This window comes from Aythya ferina (assembly GCF_964211825.1).
Source record: "Aythya ferina genome assembly, chromosome: 1".
Lineage (NCBI taxonomy): Eukaryota > Metazoa > Chordata > Aves > Anseriformes > Anatidae > Aythya > Aythya ferina.
In genome coordinates this window covers 166,349,016-166,368,276 of record NC_140296.1, presented here as the reverse complement: position 1 = coordinate 166,368,276, position 19,261 = coordinate 166,349,016, and the positions used below count along the sequence as shown (strand labels likewise).

The 19,261-nt window shown below is 39.2% G+C and overlaps 1 protein-coding gene across 1 annotated transcript in view; it reads left to right on the top strand.

Annotated features, from left to right (window-relative positions):
* Nucleotides 1-19,261, top strand: part of NAV3 (neuron navigator 3) — a 557,486-nt gene that overhangs the window by 22,338 nt on the left and 515,887 nt on the right. The gene's annotated exons all lie outside the window — the stretch shown is intronic.

Below are 19,261 nucleotides of genomic sequence, written 5' to 3'. Positions count from 1 at the left end.
GATTAGAACAGCATGTAATGGTGTCTGACTAGCAACATGAATTCATTGACTACCAACTGTTGAATCTTACATATTTGATCTGCTTCTAAACTTTATGTTTTATTAATGTCAAACTTCAGTTTTAATAAGTCCTGATTCTATGCTTCTCAGTCAGCTTCTGAGAAATGAAATTTTTGGGGCTCGTTCTTAAGGAAGAAAGGACGTAGAACTGAGCCTGTCATTTCTGCATAGTATTAACCACGCTTTGGTGTTCAGAGAACTCTTTTAGATCCTTCCATGCAATACACATTTTATAAGGATAATAACAGACAGAAAAAAAAAAATTCTGTGAGCTCTGTACTCTGTAGCTTTATATTTTGCTGCATTGAAATCTGGAAGGAGAAGGTCTTTAGGGTTGCAGGCAAGACTATGGGATTCTGGGGTGCATCAGGCCCAGCACTGCCAGCCAGGCTAGGGAAGGGATTGTCCCACTCTGCTCTGTGCCGTGCAGCCTCATCTTGAGCACTGTGTTTGTTTTTGGGTACCACATTATTAGTAGGACATAAAACTGTTAAGAGAGTGTTCAGAGGAGGGCTAAGAAGATGGTGAAGGGTCTAGAGGACAAGATGAGTTCCCTTGGTTTGTTCAGCCCAGAGCAGAGCAGGCTGAGGGGAGGCCTCATGGCAGCCTGCAGCTCCCTCATGAGGGGAGCGGAGGGGCAGGCACTGAGCTCTGCTCTCTGGGGACAGCAACAGGACCCAAGGAAACAGCATGGAGCTGGGACAGGGGAGGGTCAGGCTGGGGGTTAGGGAAAGGTTCTGCACCCAGAGGGTGCTCGGGTACTGGGACAGGCTCTGCAGGGCAGGTGTCATGGCACCGAGCCTGCTGGAGTTCAAGCAGCATTTGGACAATGTTTTCAGACACATGGTCTGATTTTTAGATGTCTTGTGCAGACCCAGGATTTGGCCTTCTTGATTCCAGGAACAGGGCTTGCTACTGGTAGAGCACACTGCTTCCAAAAGTCAGCACACAAATGGGCACACCTGCTGTCCTGCCCAAAGCCATGCAGCAGTTTGGAGCTGTGCAAGAGGCAGAGCCCCAGTTGTAGGATGCAGTACCTGCTTCAGTCATTCTTGTCTATGTAGAGTCATTAAAGCTATGCTGTTAGGAAAAGAAATGTGCAGGCAGATACTACGGCCTGACCTGACAAGCCTTTCATTTTAATGACTGCTTTAGCTACACCCAGGTTAGGCATGGCAGAGAGGGGTTGCATATATTTTATGGTGTTTTATTAAACCTAAATATATAATATATACTTTTTATTTTTATTTTTATTTTTATTTTTATTTTTATTTTTATTTTTATTTTTATTTTTATTTTTATTTTTATTTTTATTTTTTTTGAGGGGGTCAGGGGTAAGTCCTTCCATTTCAGTTTGTACTTGTTTCAAGAGATACTTGATTCAAAACTAAAAGATATGGGGTTTTCTGTGGATGTGTCCGTGAAGGCCCAGCAGCCTGGATGGGCAGCCCAAATTTAATTAAAATAAATTACATCTGTTCGTGTGTAACAACCTCTTATGGTAAACACTGTGTAAGGGTGTCTTGGTGTTTCTGTGATACAGCAAGCCAACCAAAATTTCCGCTTTATTTTTCTTAAATAGAATGAGATGATCCTTCTGGTAATGCCTTTTAAATTTGCCTTTAAAAGCAAATACTGAAGGGGGGGGAGGAGGGAAGGGAGGGGGAACACGACTACGTTTCTGCAGTAGAAAGCCCATGAGATTTGGACTTCATGGGAGTTTTTAGTAACAGAAGACTGTGAACCTTGTGTTGTTTGTCTTTGTGATGTCCTACCTTACAGTATGAACAGAGAATGCATTTGATTAATCAGATGAGTGTTGTGTCCTTTTCCATGAGCTAACTATCTATCAGGTATGCATCTTCCCCTGAGTTTTAAAAGCAATCTTAGCCTGATATTTTAACTGGTGTGCTACAGTATTGTTGGCATATATCTTGTATTCCTTCATATATAGTATGTTGCTCTACACAATTATTTTGTGTTCACATTGTAAAGTATATTTGAAGCTTTTCTGAAGTAAAAGCACATAACCAATGCTTTAAAAAATATTGCTTGAGGAAATCATTTTATTAATCCTACACACAATATCCTTCCTGTCAAACAGTGGAATTTAGATGGCAGAATCAATAATGTAGTATCCACATGGGGATTGCTAATACACAAATTAGTGCATGGTGCTTCTGCACTTGGTAAGAAAGATAGCCTGTATTCTCTCAGTCCTTTATTGTTGTACAATCAAAGAGAATTGTGGACACAAACAATCCAGTAAAATATAATGGAATATTTCATGAATTGTGATGTTTACTAACAGGAGTAGAAGTTGCTTTTTTCAAGGCATGGCTGAACAGCGTAGCAAACAATATTTACTGTAGTAATAAAAGGCAAATTATCAGTGTTTTCCTTTAAAACCCATCACAGAGGTAAACTAAAATCTAATACAATCTGTAACATTAATGCACACTGTTTACAGCATAGTATGTGAATATTGCAATACTGATGGTTCATCATATTTATTCAATGTAACAATATTTTTCTGAGTTACTGAAAATGTAAAGGGATGTAAATTACATATAATGAAATAATTTAATTTCTAATGATTACAGAATGATCTAAATATACTGAACAAGACCCCATGACTGCATACTCCAGTAATTGCTCAGTTGCATGCTTATTTTCATAATCAATGCATTACTCAGACTATCTTCAGTGGAATTTATTACCTCATTTTCAGTTTCACGCTACTTAAATATGCAGTAACCAGTCCCACAGAAAATTGTGATCTGTACAGCAAAGAATCATGGTGTCAGAGGTCAGAGTTCTTTGTTTTCATTCCTTTGAAATCACTCTTTAATATTCTAAAAAGGGCAAAAAGCATGTAATTTGCATTTAAAGCACTGCTTTCCTGCATTACATCCCCTTAAATATATCTTTTGGATAGTGGACATTTATCATAGCATTCCTCTTGACTCTAGAAACAGTGCAGAAGGTAGCTGAAGAACCTTTATAACCGTGCAGTACAAGGCAATAAATCCCAAACTGTCACATGATTACTATGGTAACCATCAAGCCTGTCGGGCTTCCAGCCGTACTGAAAGGTAGGTTCAATTTTCAGCTCATCAACTCTTCCTGGTGATTTACTTGTTGACACTGCACGTTTGATATAGTAGTGTTAATGCCCTCTTGCATCGCAAGGGACTAGTACTGACACCCCTTTTTATAAGATGTTGTTCTGTAGCGACCTCAGGAAATCATTTAAAATTGTAGAATTGTATTTCTGTCAGCAAATGCATAAAGTGGCATAAATTACCAGATTTCAATTCCTATTTTTAAGCTGCTGTAACTTTGTATAGAAGAGCAGACCTTCTTTATACAGGAGCATGAAGTATGAGTTTGGAATTGAGATGGAAATCCTGTATTTGCTTAAACATTTATAGTAGGGGATACATACAGGTCATCCCGGTGTGTGTATCACTGCGTTTGCAACCTTCTTCCATTCTTTGCTGGAGAGACTGAGACGGTTTTGGCACGCTGTATGGTGCTTTGTCTTTTTTGTCCTGGAGAATTCTCTATGGAAATGATCTGTGTTTCTGAATGAGTACAGCAAATGCTGTTACGCCTCAAACAGATTACTTGAAATGTTACGTTTTGCATTTACACACCCACTTACTTTCTGCCCAAGGCAGGCTGAAGCTGCATCAGGTGGGCCAAATAAATCAGGGATTGCTGACTAGCATTGCGTTTTTTTAAAGCTGTCTCTCTGCTTTCTGAGGTCAATCCAAGTATGAATGCTATATAAGCTTAAAATGTTTTTGATGTTGAAGAAAGGAAAGAAATCCATGCCAGTTTTTAAAATTTGAGTAGGTTTGGGAACAATGTAACTTTTGAAACATGAGTTACTAGAGAATTTGCATGTGTGTGCATGTGTCACTTGGAGTGTGGTTGGATCCTCTGGTATCCAGTTAGGTGTGAAATCTGATTGCCTTAGGGGTAGATAAAACCAATCAGTCATAGTATCTCTGTTAGGAGTGGATTACTCTGTGTGTTGAAAGCCAAAATCAGCACTTAGTTTTTCTCTCCGATGGGGTGTTGATCAAATGTAACTTCTCTACTCTGATACCTTTCTTAAAAAACACTGTAGAAACCTGGTATTTTTTTGCATTCCACTTTCTGTCAAACCTGATGGAAACTGACTGGTTGTTGCTAAAGGCAGCAGTTATGGGAGGGAGTTTGTCACGTCTCACACATGCCAAAGAACTAGTATATAATTTTTTTTTTTTGTTTTCCTCGGAAAAAATACAATGGAGAAAAAACCCTGCAAGGAGCAACTAGTATGTTGTTGGTCTGGTGCCTTTTAAAGTACAGCTTTTTGACCAGAAAGAGTGTTGCTTAGTTTGAAATAGTTTCTTCTACCAAGACATTTGATGCCCGATAGTGGTGTCACTCATCCCATCTTCCACTGCAAGAAGCCTTTAAAGATCTGCATCTTGAAGGATCTGTAGGTATCCCTGCCTTCCTTTCCCTAAAATAGTCCCTAAAATCCGCCTGAAAACACTGTATATGTCATGTTACAAAAAGAGCCAAAGCATTGCTGATGGTACTAGGGATTTGTAACAGTATATCTGGCCAGAAATTTTACCCTTCTTCAGGCATAGTTATCTGCTGAAAAATGTTTGTATTTGGTTACCTGGAAAAAATGTTGTTAATCTTTGAGACATTGAAAACTCTGAAAGTGGAAGTGTGCTGTTCATCATCCCTTCTCACAGCATAAGTTTGGGTTTTCTTCCAGATGGCAAAGGCAGAGGTGGGAGTAGGGCCCCATCAGACAGGCAGTGGTTTGGCACATTTTTTTGCTCCCATTCTCTGCTCACTGCTATATCAAGTTGTTTTCTTCCAGTATTATTCCAGGCAGGTAGAAGGAGATTTCATGGAAAATACTGCTACAAGGCCAGCCTTGACCTGTCAGACTTAACGAGGGAGACCATTACAGATCCCCAGTCCCAAACAGGCTGATGTTGGGTGTGGAGGTTGTATGGGATGTTGGAATAAGGGGCATTATGATATAGAGTTTCTTTGGGCCATTTCCCATTGGTGGGTTTTCTTCCCTGCTGTTGTGGTAGATTGGCCTTGGCTGGCTGCCTGATGCACATCTAGCTGCTCTCTCAGTCCCCCTCCTCAACATCACAGGGAAAAAAAAAGAGTTGAAAAAGGTCATGGCTCAAAATAAGGACAGGGAGATTTCTTGTTAGTTACCATCATGGGCAAAACAGACCCGACTTGGGGAAGATTAATTTAATTTATTGCCAATTAGAAATAGAGTAGTATGTTGAGAAACAAAGACAGAACTAAAAGCTCCTTGTCTCCATCCCTTCTTCCAAGGCTTGACTCAAACATTCATTCTTGAATTCTGTACCTCCTCCCCCTGAACGGTGCAGGGGAATGGGGGCTGTGGTCAGTCCCTAATAAGTTTCTCCCCCCAGATACGCTCAGTCCCTAATAAGTTTCTCCCCCCAGATCCGCTGATTCTACGGGGGCTGCCCACAGGCAGCAGCTCTTCAAGCACTGCTCCCACATGGCTCCGTACCACAGGGTCCATCCCCCAGGAGCAAACTGCTCCAGCACGGGTCCCCCACGGGTGGGCAGCAGCTCCCCCCAGACCCCTGCTCCTGCGTGGGCTCATCTCCATGGGCTGTAGCTCTGGCCTGGGGCCTGCTCCTGCGGGGGCTCTCCATGGGCCTCAGCCTCCTCCAGGCCACATCCACCTGCTCCACCGGGGGCTCCTCCACCCATGGAGGGGCTGCAGCGTGGAGATCTGCTCCGTGTGGGACCCATGGGCTGCAGGGGGACAGCTTGCTCCACCAGGGGCCTCTCCACAGGCCACAGGGGAATCTCTGCTGGCGTGTCTGGAGCAACTCCTGCCCTCCTGCTGCACTGACCTTGTTATATGCAGGGCTGCTTCTCTCACATTTTGTCTTTCCCATCTCTCACAGCTGCTGTGCAGTGTTTTTTACCCTTTCTCAAAGATGTTACCACTGAGGCACCACCAACACTGTTGATGGGCTTGGGAGTGTCCTGCAGAAGAAAAAATTCGTTCATGAATTTTTAACTGAATGGTGAAGACCAATACACCCGTTATTTAAGATTTCTCTCTAAAACATGTTATTTTTGCACTGAACAAGATCTTGCCAAGACCTACTTCCTTTTCTTTTACCATTTGTTACAGACTGTATGTATGGAAATTATTCATCTGATTTCAGTGAGGCTTCCTTTGAAAACAGAGCTATTACTTCTCAAAATTTATAGTGACCAGCACAGAAATGAAGACTCTATTCTGCATTTCCCCACAGGATAATGACTAATATATAAGTGAGGTGGTGGGCAAAAGAAGCTGTTAGCTTCTGGCTTTATGCTGGCACCACAGTAGTATTTCATCTAATGAAATTACATAGAAATGTTTTTATTTGAGAAGTCTGATACTCAAAAATGTGATATATTTCTTGTGTTCATTAAAATGATTACTCCATTCCATATGATGACTTATTCTCATCTTCAAAGGATCAGTAGAACATTGTCATGCAGGGCCATGGGCTTATGGGGAAAGAACAGAAGAAAGGGGACTTTTCATGTTATAAGGAATGGTGAGAAGGAAAATCTGAGAAAGAAAAAAGTCTGGTTTTGTTTAAACGTTTGACAGTGATAGATGTGGGTTAGTGTTGCTTTCCAGACCACAGTTGCTTGAAGGCAGTAAAGTTCACTTTTTTGTTCTGGCAGGTCATAGCTAGAGCTTTGTTTGAAACATTGGTTCTTGGCTATGTTGTTAAGCAGAAACTTATTAACTATCCGTATTTTCACAATCCTAAAGCTATATCTGGACTGAGATTTGAGTAGATGTATGTATCTTTCTGGACAAACACAGATGGATCCAGTTCTCATTGGAAAGCTGCTTATAATTTTCTCTGGGTAATTTATGCATATCACAAATCAGAAACGTGCCTAATAAAACTTGGTATCATTTTATACTAGGAGCTATGTATAATAATAATCTTTTCTTGAAAGGTGCTAAGACTGAAGAAAAAGCTGACTTTCTACCATGAACATGGTCAACAATTTATTAAGTCTTCTATTTTCTAGAATTCTGCATCTTCAAAATTCATAAATTTTGCCATAAAATTTGGTTCTGGAATCTGAGCTTTCATTTAAAGAGAAATTTATCCCTAACTCTTATTGCTGCAAAGAAAAACTTAAAAAGCATGAAGGGAAGTGTGTCTTCTTTCATGAGCATGACAATGTGAAATATGAAAACCTCATTTGAGAGGTTATTAACTCTGAAGCACAGTGCTTTGATAATTCTAAGGCTTGCTCAACTCCTTGAGTGCTGTCCTTTTTAGCAGATGTAGCTTCTTTGCTAGCCTGTAATATCATCATTAATAGCTGTATTGATTCGGTCATCCATTGTTATATTTAATTCATTGCAAAAGTGCAACCACCAAAGAGGTTACATAATCCAGAAATCTTAGTGCACTCAATTGGAAGTTGGAAGAAGGAAGCTATAAAATGCAAGGGACCTTTCCTTCCTCTTTATTGCATGAGTCATCCTCATCTTCTCGACACTTCTGACATATTTTACATGCTGTCATTTGGATAGCTTCTGAATTTCGTTCTTTCCCTACATCTCTACATGTTGCTGCCAGGAAGATTTTTTGTTTCCACGGTATTATTAGCTCTACTCCATCAGATTCCAGCAATATTACAATAAAAGGAAGCCAGTGACTATAGGAGTTTTCACTGTATTGGTGCTCTATTAAGACTATGCATCAGTGTATATGATAAAATGGATAAACACTGATAAAGGGCAGAGAACATAACTATTATCCATGTTTTTGCAGTTACAGAGCTCTGTGATGCATTCACTAGTGCTATTTATACATGTGTCACTGAGTAGTCAATAATATCTCAGTGCTTCAGTTTTAAAATAAAATATGGCTTTAAAACGCTATAATAAAATCCAAACGTACTGAAATGCTGAAAGATTTTTTCTTTTGTTTAAATATATTTATTTTCAGTTAAAAAGAACACTGTCTCCTGATGATAGAGTTGAGGGAAATTATCATTCACAAAGCAAATCAATGACAGCTCTGCATCAAAAGTGTAGAGCCTAGGAAAGGTTGGAAAGCTAAATTGAGGCATAAATAACTTAGGCTACTAACAGATAGGATGAGGTTTTAGAGAAGGAGGTCTGAAGGGAGGAGAAATGGGACAGGTGTTTCACAGGACATGCAAAAATGAACTGGTTCCCTTCCTGCTGTGGATGGGACTCACTGCTGTGTGGTGAAGGATGCTTCTGGCAGGCAGCATGTATGATGCTGAAACATTTTGCAAAGTGGGCATGTCGCAAAGTGCTGACATTGGTTCCTTGTGAAGGATCAACAAGGCTGGAAGAGTTTTGTTTTGGGGAGGTGATTACAGGGACACCATGGTGGATTCCCCATGGCTGAAACACAGCGGCTGTCTATATAATTGGAAAAGTGGGGAAAAATGCAAAGGTTGTCTGGGAATGGATAAGATCCAGCATGCTCTTGCTGTCATCTGCAGGAGATTTCAAAATAAGCCAGTAGCAGCCTTTTCCAGGAAAACAAAATTAATCCCCCTCTGCTAGAGAAGGGAGAGTATCACGTTGAGTATGCTAATTTGAGGTCCTCTTTATAATTTACTTCATTTGCAAATCATGTCATCAACTTTCCACATCATGCAGACCTAAGCTCCGGAGTGAAATATATTGTTTTAAGAAAAGGTGGACAGTGGCATAAATCAAGTACAAGCAGGTCGTTGTTCCGTGGCTCTTTCCCTTCAGCAAACATGCGGTAATGAGATTTAGAGAAGGTGGAGGCAGGGTTTGCAGTAGAGAAATATACGATGGTGACTGACAACCAAGGCGAGAGGAATAAAGGAACCCATGTTTTCAATTAACCATGTCCGTGATCAGACCTTGAAAAAATGAGATAGTGGCTATGTAAACCGTGCATAATTTTTGCCAGCCTGTATCAAAATGAGACATTATCACAGTGTGCAATGGAATAGATTGCCAGAGGCAAATGCTTATGTGATAACTTTCCCAGGGGAATAAATGAGAAAACTTGCATGCTGTCAGCTGTAACATTTTATATGTTAGCAGCCATTTTCCGTTTGGGAGCCGTCTTTGGCAAGTGGCAGAAAGATTCCCTTTACACCCAAGAAGGGACAGAGAAATGGTACATATTATACTACATGTATCTATCTATATATTCACAAACAATAGTTTTATAAACCTTTTTACTTTCAAAGGTCTTTATCACTCATTTGCATAGATTTTCATTAAGTTAATGCATTGTTAGTGGTCAGAGGTATGCAGTACTGTAAATTTTGAATTTGTTACTGAATTGATTTTTCTGTGTTATTTTAATTACCTGTTATAGTCATCTGTATATTTCTCCAATTGATGCATTTTTGTGGACTGAAAAACAAAGTATTTGATTTGTACCTGAATCACAGATGGATTCTGCTGATAAAGAAAATCCAAAATATTTCAATAACATATTGGCTGGTATAAGAAAAAAAAAATCTTGAACAGCGATTTGTGTGGTTTTATACCCAACTACGTACATCCAGTATGAACTCTGCTCACTCATAAAACTCTGCTGCTTGATAACTGAAATTTATACTCACTCATACACCCCATTCCTTTTATCAGAAGTAATTAACCTTGTGACTGATTCAAACCACCTCTGGTGTCTGTTAATAGAAGTCCCTTAATGACATACATTTTTCAGATGTTCCAAAAATGAAAATTAAGGTGACCATTTCACAAGTAACATGCACAGTGAAGTTTTATCTCTTGCCTGAACAAATGTTATTGGTTTCTTTTAGATTTTGTTCATTTTTGTCACTTTGGTCTTTGTATGTGCTTAGGCTGTTCTAATGCATGTTTGTCTTTTACTGTTTTTAGTCTCTTGTTTTAGCATGTCTCCATCTCTGATGAGTACTTTTAAATACTTAGTATTTCCCCTGGGTTTTTCTTGAGATTTGTTCTGTGTAGCAAGTTCACAGGGTGGTACTTTCAGAAGGATTTCCAGTGGCATTTGGCTGAGTGGCATGACTGTGTCCTGTGGGTGCTGCAGGCATCTCTTCCATTCAGACCCATGCAGCTGGTGAACATTTCTTGTCCTTGGAAACATGGGAGGCTCCTAGTTTACACTGAGCAAAATATGCTGACCTTGTGAATTAATGTACTGAATTGTGCCGGAGCAGTCTCCTAAAGTGTAATTAGTTTCTTAGACATAGTCTGCCAAATTTTTTGGGTTGAAGTGTATGTTAGCTTTGCATTGGGGCTGAGATTTCAGGAGCTCCATATTGATCTGAAGTCCTTGCTTTCTAACAGCTGTTAGACTGCAGACTCTCAGTCATGGTTGCAGTAAGAAAATGGCACTTTGATATAAAGCTCAGTTGTTAAATAGTTGCAGAGACTGCCTTATTGCCCCCTAGCCCTATGAGTCTCTCAGCATGCGGCTTGGCTTTGCACATAGTGTGGTTGGAGGGGCAGTCCTACGCTTCCTCCGCCTCATCTGTTTTGTCAGCTCATGTGCTGGATTGAGCAATCTGTGAGCCCAGTGAGTCAGTTCAGCCAACTGATCTGATAGAGAACCTTGTTTTGGCAGATCCATCTTCTGTCAGGCAGGTCACTGCGCCAGCTGGCGCTGCAGTCGTGTGGTTGCCCCTTCTGATGCTGGGGAGGAGCCTGGTGGAAGGTGAAGGTGCTGCTTTCCGGGGTATCGCCCAGCTTCACCAGGCTGCGTAAATTCAGTGTAACTTTACACTGAATTTCAGGATGGGTGCCTGGATTTTGAGGTCCGGTGAATGGATTTTATGCAGTTATTTGTTATGCAATTCATGCTGCACTGGTTTTCAGTCTCCAGAAACACTGAACTGTAACCACCAACCAGCTTTGAAATTGCATAAATCTTTATGAAGGGGGTTTTGTCTTCACATGTTTTGTGTTATTATGAGCTAAAGATGAATGCTGTTAGTCTGTTTACTTTTTTTTCATTGCTACCTGTAGCAATGTACCTTTTCCCATGGTTCTAATGTAAACTTTACAAGTCCAAAGTGTCCTAGATTCTCTGTGCATGTTCTAAATATTAGAATCAGAAAAGCTTGTTTGTCTGTCACTAAGGATTTTTTTCTTTTTTTCTGGTAGATCTCCTAAAGGTTGATATATTTCTCCTGATTTCTCTTGGATATTATTGATTTTTTTTGTGTGTGTGTGTGTGTGTTTGTTTGTGTGTTTTTATATGTTTCTGGCTTTTATTTTATTTTATTTTATTTTATTTTTATTTATTTTTATTTATTTTTATTTATTTTTATTTTTATTTTTATTTTTATTTTTATTTTTATTTTTATTTTTATTTTTATTTTTATTTTTATTTTTGTTATCAGAACTAATATAAGCAGGCAGCGATTTGTATTATGTGAAAGAAGAGAAATTTGTGCAGTCCACACCTGCATAAGCTCTCGTGCAGCCCTTTCCAGAGCAGCAGTCCCAGGATAACATCACCAAGAGGCACTGCATAAAGCACCGAGGTGAAAAGGCTGTTTGCTCAGGGCAGTTCCTCAGCCCAGCCCAGCACTTTCCTTCTCATCCCTAGGAAGTCCCAAGGCCACTGTTCAGGGCCTGGTCTGTAGACTCCAAGGCTTTCCCTGCAGGATGGATGATGCCTCAAAGTAACGGGGAGAATTACTTTAATCGTTGGTTGTGTTCTACCGCCACCTTGTTAGGACTTGTTAGAGGAGAGGTATCCTTTCTTCTCTCCTGAGAGGGCTGGTAATTTACTTTGCTTTATGACATTTACCTCCTTTGGAAATTAATTATTTTCTCTCTCTGTCTTTGCAATTTTGATTTTCTCTTCCATTAATGCTTTTATCGTTTGTTGTAGCATCTCTTGCAATCCAATTTACTTATTTGTATTGATATTAATTTATTTAATTTAATTTTAAGATGCTTCACTTTCCTCCCCAAAGCCTTCATAGTCTCTTCAAATAATATTTGTTTGGGTCTATGGATTATAACCTGTAGCATGCTAGCTGCAAGACCCCCTTGCAGAATTTTCAGATTAGCACTCAGATGTTTTTTTCCAGCCCTCATTTGGCAACAGTGTGCTATTAGGATCTGCAAAGCTATTTTTGTTGTTGTTGTTTTGTTATTGCTCAGATCCCACTGTAAAACCTGCTATATAATGCTATAAAATCAATGGCTTGATCATGTGCTGAGCTTTCAGCATGATCATTGCTATGTCTTTTCCTTTCTTGTGGTTTCACTCTTTCTTTCTCCTCCTTCTCTCTCACCTCTTCCCACATGTAAGGTCTCTAAGACAGGCACATTGATTTTGATTTGTTCTGAGAATAGTGAAGTCCAATGGGGCTTGGTCCTCAACCAAGACCTCTTAGTGACTTATACATGTGCTTCTAACTCTTATGTGCTTATCTCTAGCCCCTGGAAACTTTATCTCTAGCATCTTTCTTTGTTTATCAGACATATGATTTTTTTTTTTTTTTTTTGTCCCTTCCAGTATCTTTTTTTTACCCTTAATCTAACATCTATTTACTTTCTCATTTATATAATTTTGGAAAACACTCACAGGTTAAAAAAGACTAATGATCTCACCCAAAATGTGCTGTGTGAATTTGTTAAACAAAAATCAAGTTTCTTGTTTGTTCTTGTTTCCTTATAATTTTAATTAGCAATGATAACTTAATTATAGTTATTCTGATTAGAAGCTCTGGCATATGATGTTTACTACATGTATTTGCTGTGATAAATACAAGTGCATAATCCCTGAGTATGAAAAACTTGCTGTAGACCTTAGAAGCAGAATTTTGAAGCTTGTTGACTTTGTTTGAATAATCCTGTTGGATACATTACATCTCTCATTCTTGGGATGGCAGGTTTATCTCTCAAAAAAATAAGTCTTGCTATTAATTTTCATGATCTTGTTATGCTCCATAATAAGACAGTAATATTCTTGCCCTTCTCTTAGCTTTAATAGGCTGCAACTTTATGCTAATATTTTTCAAAAGTTCCAAATGGACTATTTTTAAATGTTCATTGCTGTTTAGCAAAACCTGTGCCAAACAACTCAAGGGACGGTTTTATTTTTGTTGTTGTTGTTGTTTGTTTGTTTGTTTGTTTCCTAATAGGTTGGTTTTTAATGCAGTTGCTAAAAACATGGGGAAAAAATAACACCTTGTGACTAAACATCTACTAGAGATTGACAGCATTGCTCTTTGTAAAATTTTAAAGATCGTTTTAACTCAAAAATTCTTTATTAAAATAAGAAAAAACTTCTAATTTGCATGTGTGTAATAGAGACCAGAACTCAGTTCTTAAAATAGGAACAATTTTGTTTCTAGAAAACAAAAAGTAATAAAGCACAATCTTTTCCTTTGAATGCAACAAAAACAACAGACCATGTTTCACCGCAGTTATGCTATTTGCCTTAAACAAGTACAGAAGGATTTTTTTTTTCAGTGAGTGCTGCTTAGATTCTGAACCTTGAAAAATCCCATATTTAACCTAAAGCAGTTACATAAGAAAATCTCAGTAATAAAGCTGTTTGTATTTAACTGATAAAAATGTATAAAAATGTATAAAAATGTAATTCTACATCTATGCAAAGTATACTGCTGCATTTAGAAGTACTTCTGGACAATATCAGATGATGCCAAAATACTGATCATATAACCAAGACAATGAATCATTACAAGATGACCTACTATCTGTGAGATACCTAAGTTGATTTCCTAAGGCACTTAAGCTTGTTTTACAAAGATAGTATTTGCTAAAGATTCCTATACACATGTGTATTTTCTATTCCTTTTCCTTTTCAAGACTGTATGGACAGTTTAGAATCCTTTGGGCTATTTTTATTTTTATTTTTGCTTTCCTCTTGTAATGTCTCAGTTGAATCAGGATGATAAAATAAACTGTGGATGCATGCAATGATGATTCCATTCTTTTGTGCAATGTGGTATTGCTTTTTTTTTTTTTTTTTTTTTTTTTTTTTTTTTTTTTTGGCACAATGTAAATGAAACATTCTCTGCTTTTCAAAGATTTCCAAAGGCCTTTCTGATGTGTTGCCTGCTATTCCCTGATGTTGTATGCTCTCTCTATGTAATGGTATCTGTTTCACTGCCCAGTACTATTTACTTCTTTTTACTGATCTCCTTGTTCTATTTGTTTCTTCCTTCCTTTTCTGGTTTTTATAAAGCCCTTCTTTTCCTCTGTGAAATAGCAGCTGCTTGAGATAGGTAATTAACTGATGTATACCAGATCAAAGGGCTGAAGATTGGTCATTAATCTGAAAGTTCATTCAAACACAGTATTTAAATGATTCCTTGAAGTTCTTGGATCAAAATGTTGAGATAGCTGTCTCATGCTATTTTTCATTGTACTTAGGCAGTTGCTTGTAAAGAGAATTCCATACATCTACACAAATCACCAAAACCAAGCATTTTTTTTGAAAAGAACAACAATGTGTATATCACTCTAGGGTTTTAATATGTACAGTGCTGGGTGGGTGATACATGTATGACATTTTCTTTATGAACTTTATGCCAGTGGGGCACCCATGTCTAACATCTGTGTTGAAAAACTGCCACTAACCTTCTAACCAAACATTGACTCTAACCGAGGCCATTTCTCCCCCTCCTGACACAGACATCATTGGTATAGTTTTTGGGCTGAAACTGATGGTTACCAAATAATAGCAAAATTTCAAAATCTTGTATGTGTGTGGGTGCTTTATTCCACTGGGCACCCCAAAAAGCACGTGTTGAAGTGCAGAGAAAGTTTTCAGAATGGTTCTTAAAGTGCAAAACCTCTCCAGCAAAATGTTCGTCATCATTCAATGTAGCTCTAATTGTGGTTTATGTTAGTAGAGGCTTCAGTCATGGCCAAGACTACTGTAATCCCTTTTCTAGCATCACCTCTGCAAAGCAAAGCTCTTCCCACCATTTCCTTCATCTTTAATGCAGTTTATCCATGTTCATAACCTATGAAATTCACTCCTGACTAATAATACCGATAGAGAAAAGACTATATTTAATACATTTTTCTGGTTGAAATGTTAGACACTGACATTTAGCTTCCAGGGAGAAACAAAACAAAACAGTGTTGGAATTATTTGTGACAAAGCAGGAAATGGCTTGGATATGCTTTCTTACTCTTGTCCTCAAACATGATTATGTTTTTCTGCTGATTGGATATTGACTTTTCAGCATCAGGATTAGACTTTGCAATGAATAAATTACAGAGGAAACAGTATATTGCAGTCCAAGAATAATCATCCTTATATGATAACATCTTCATGGGGATGCTCGAACTGTATTAGCAGTGGTTTCCAATACTTGCAGGTCATTGTCATAAGAGTACTGCCCTTCTGACTCTTCATGTTCTCCACTGTTACTGCTTTGTTCTTGTTGGTGCAAACCTATTGGAAAAGTCAAAGCCTTGTGCAAAGCACTTGCTAAAATTATTGTTATAGAGATAAGTAATTTGGGGAAGAATTTTAATGGATTTGGTGAAAGTGTGGCATGTGAAGTGGACATAGATTGAAGAGTTCTTTTAATACTAAAACATTTCTGTACACATGTGCTCCTGACGTGCCAGCATCCCAAAGTTGGTGGATGTGTAAGCTTTACTTGGATGTAAGGGTGTTGACAGTGAAGGCTTAGTCATGTAGCTGTCACTGGGAGCAGCTGGGCTCAGACATATGTGATGAGGCGACTAGGGACATGCCCAATGGCTTTGTGAGCTGGAGTCTACTGTGCTACCTTCCCATCAGTCATTTCTGTCAGTTGTGGGAATAATCTTTTTGTCCTTTGGAGAAAACTTTGGGAAGGGCACTAGAGTATTAGGTGTATTCAGGTGGTTTTGTTCTGCAGCTTCACTGAAATTGGGGCAGTTTGAGCGCTGTGGTTTCAGTGATGCAGCCCATCTCAGACATGAAGCAGTCCACTGATCCTTGCTCAGTAGACTGCAAGTGTTAAGGTGTCTTGGCTTAAACCCAGGGAAAAACAAACAAACAAACAAAACAAAACAAAACACATTCATTTTTGTGATGAGAGCTATCAGGATGTACATTTGGCAAGGGGAAGCAACCCTACTGAGGGCAGTGGTGAGTAAGGAATTGGACATGCAGTCCGTGCTTTGCTGTAACTGAGCAGCAGCAGGTACACTGTGAAGTTCACAGCTGCTATCTCTAAGTCTTGCTTGGGTTTCCCTGTGGTCCTCCTCTGGCACTTTTTTTCTACAAGCAGTGTTGACCCCTCTGTGGCTGCAGGGGGCTCCATTCATGCACACACAAGCAGGAAGAAAGGAAAAACCCCCAGGACGAGGTAGAAGCTTTACACTACAGCCTGGATCATAGCTTATGTTCTCCAAGAAGGAATTGTACTGGTGGCCCCACTTACCCCTCACCTGTCCCCTGGGAGCAAGCAGTCTATCTCCACAGATTTTAATTGTGAAAGGAAGAGACCCATTAATATTTTTCCTCTGTACCCTACAGCCCTCATGGAGAAGCCAGAAATATCATCTGTCCCTCAACACTTGCCCAAGCAAATTGAATCTATTTATTACTGCCAAAAATGTGTATTTGCTGTTTTTTACAAAATATGTATTTTCTACATTTGGAGAAAAGTGGTCTTAGATAAATTGTCATCCCTTCCAAGTAAAATACTCTATTCCTTGTTATTGCTTTCAAACTTCAAAGATAGACGGAGGGGCTGAAAGTGTCAATATGTTATTAATTCTCCAGTGGCAGGTTCCTGGCACCAGTCATTCAGATGAAGAGCCATGATAAAGTGAAGCAGTTTAAAATTACAACAAGTTCAAGGTAGATATAGTACCTCATTCTCAGTATCTTCAGGCGAAATACTGAGATGAAATTGGTGAACTTTGATTGATTGTTTGTTAATCACACCAGCGGACAGAGCTGACAAAACCAGCTGCCCTTACAAGATAGTGTGCAGCCATTCATTTCTACCCTGTCATTCGTGCAATTTGTGCAAGAAATAGCTTTTAAAAATGAATTAAAATTGATGCAAGTAACAGGTAGTGAGATGCAGCTGGTGTGGATTCCAGCAATACCCATTTCACAGGGGCAGTGGAGACAAATGCACTTTCATTTTTCCCCCCATAAAGGTTGATGAAGATGAACTAGATTAGAGTATGATTATAGACAGAAAAAATAGCTGTGAGAGAACAGTATAACCTTGCCTTGCCTACCAACCCCCCAGAGTGCTGGATTGTATTTGCTCCTGTCTGTGGAAGAAAAGAAGATACTCCTGCCATTGCCCTGTGGTGCTGGTACAGTGGGGATGTAGCAGGCTTCAAAGACTGCCCCTGTTCGTCCTTCTTCATATGCTGTAGGAAAGTCTTCTTACGCATATTAGCACTTCAGCAACACTTTTCACACAGACTTAACCCCCATCCCACAGCTGAAACAAAGTGATTTTAATGATTTATTTTTTTCTATGTAACTACCTTACATCTTTCGCTTCCACTATAATGAGCTTCCAGTTCATTACAGCTGTCTCTGTTCTTTCATGAGCAGCTGAACCACTCTAGTGACTTGACACTGCCTGGACTGACAGCCTTGCTCCTGCACTGTCCTGTCCTCTTCCCATGGTTACACTATCTGACCCTTCTGCATTGGCTGTGCTGCAATTTGACTCTCCTAGAAGACTATTTAATCCACTGAAATGGCAGGAAGTTCTAGGGTCTCCTGTGGGCCTTGCACTGTGACAGGTTGTACCCCTTCCTAACTCTTCCCTCCTTCCTTGAACATCAAGTACAAGCAGTAGCTTTTTTTGTGTGTATTTGAAGAAGGGCATGGAGGTGCTCATGTCTCTACAGCTGAGGAGGAAACCTCAGTGTGATGGTGAGGAGGGCGAGGCTAGGACATTGGAAGTGGGGGGAGCTCTGCAGCAGGAGGGCAGCAAAGGCAATGGGGCAGCCTTCCATCTCCTGAAGCATCACTGAGGGCATGGAGGAGTCTTACAGTCCTTAAGCAAGCTGAAATTGTTTTGAGAATCCATGTTGGATTTGCAGTGCTGGCAGCACAAAAAGCGTACTTTGATTTGCAAATGGCTGCATTTTATATGTAAATTACTGGAAAAGATAAATGTGGAACCCCACAAAGTCGCTTTTAGTTAACGTCAGAATGTAATCCAATTTTAATGAACACAGCCTAAACTTTTAAAGAGCATTCACTTAATTGGAAAAATGTTTATTTGTTGTGTTCATTTTTTTTTTTCCTTAACGAATATTTGAGATGCATTTGGAATATATTGCATAACACCAATAAAAATTTTACTAGCAATATGTCTGGGTTTGTGTGCATTTGAGTAAGTTTACTTTCCTATTTTTATACCAGATTGTAATGCAGGAACTCTATTATCCATCTTGCAGCTTGCTAAATAAGCAACAATTAAATGACTCGCTGGGACTAATTAAAAATAATTCTTGCTGCTCACTCTCTACTTTCACATATAGCAACTTGAAACTTTAACATCTTAACCATGTTTCCTGTCCCCTTATACTCTCCACCTGATTTGTGAAAACTGTCTGACCACTGCAGACCTTTTCAGGTGGGAAATTTTTCCTCCTTTTTATCAGACTGTTCAACCAGTATGTATCTCTTTGTAAAATGAAATATTCCTCTCCCATGTTGGTACGCCAGAAACTCAGGTAGGCTTTCCAGAAGGTGAGCACGATGCCTAGGACTTTGGCCACGTAAAGTGGCTGGACATAATGGGAAATTGCTTATTACAAACAAATAGATGTCATACTGGGACAGGGTGTTTTGCAACAATTTGGGAATACAAAGGTGCAAAGGGTAGAAGATTGTAGAACAGTATCTGTAGAACTTACCACCTAGTGAAATCCTAGGGCTATAGGTAACAGAAGAGGATTTCTATTTTGAAACAATCAGTCATAGAAATAAGGATCTACTGTTAGTTTTTTATTCACAAATCCTGAGAAAGACTTTGTAGAAATAAAACACAAAGTGTTAGAGCTGTGTGATGTGTCAGGTTCATGTTGAAAAAAAGGCTTTGTTTTTGTACATAAAGGAGGAGATATCAGTCTACACATCAAAAGAACTTGCTCTTCATT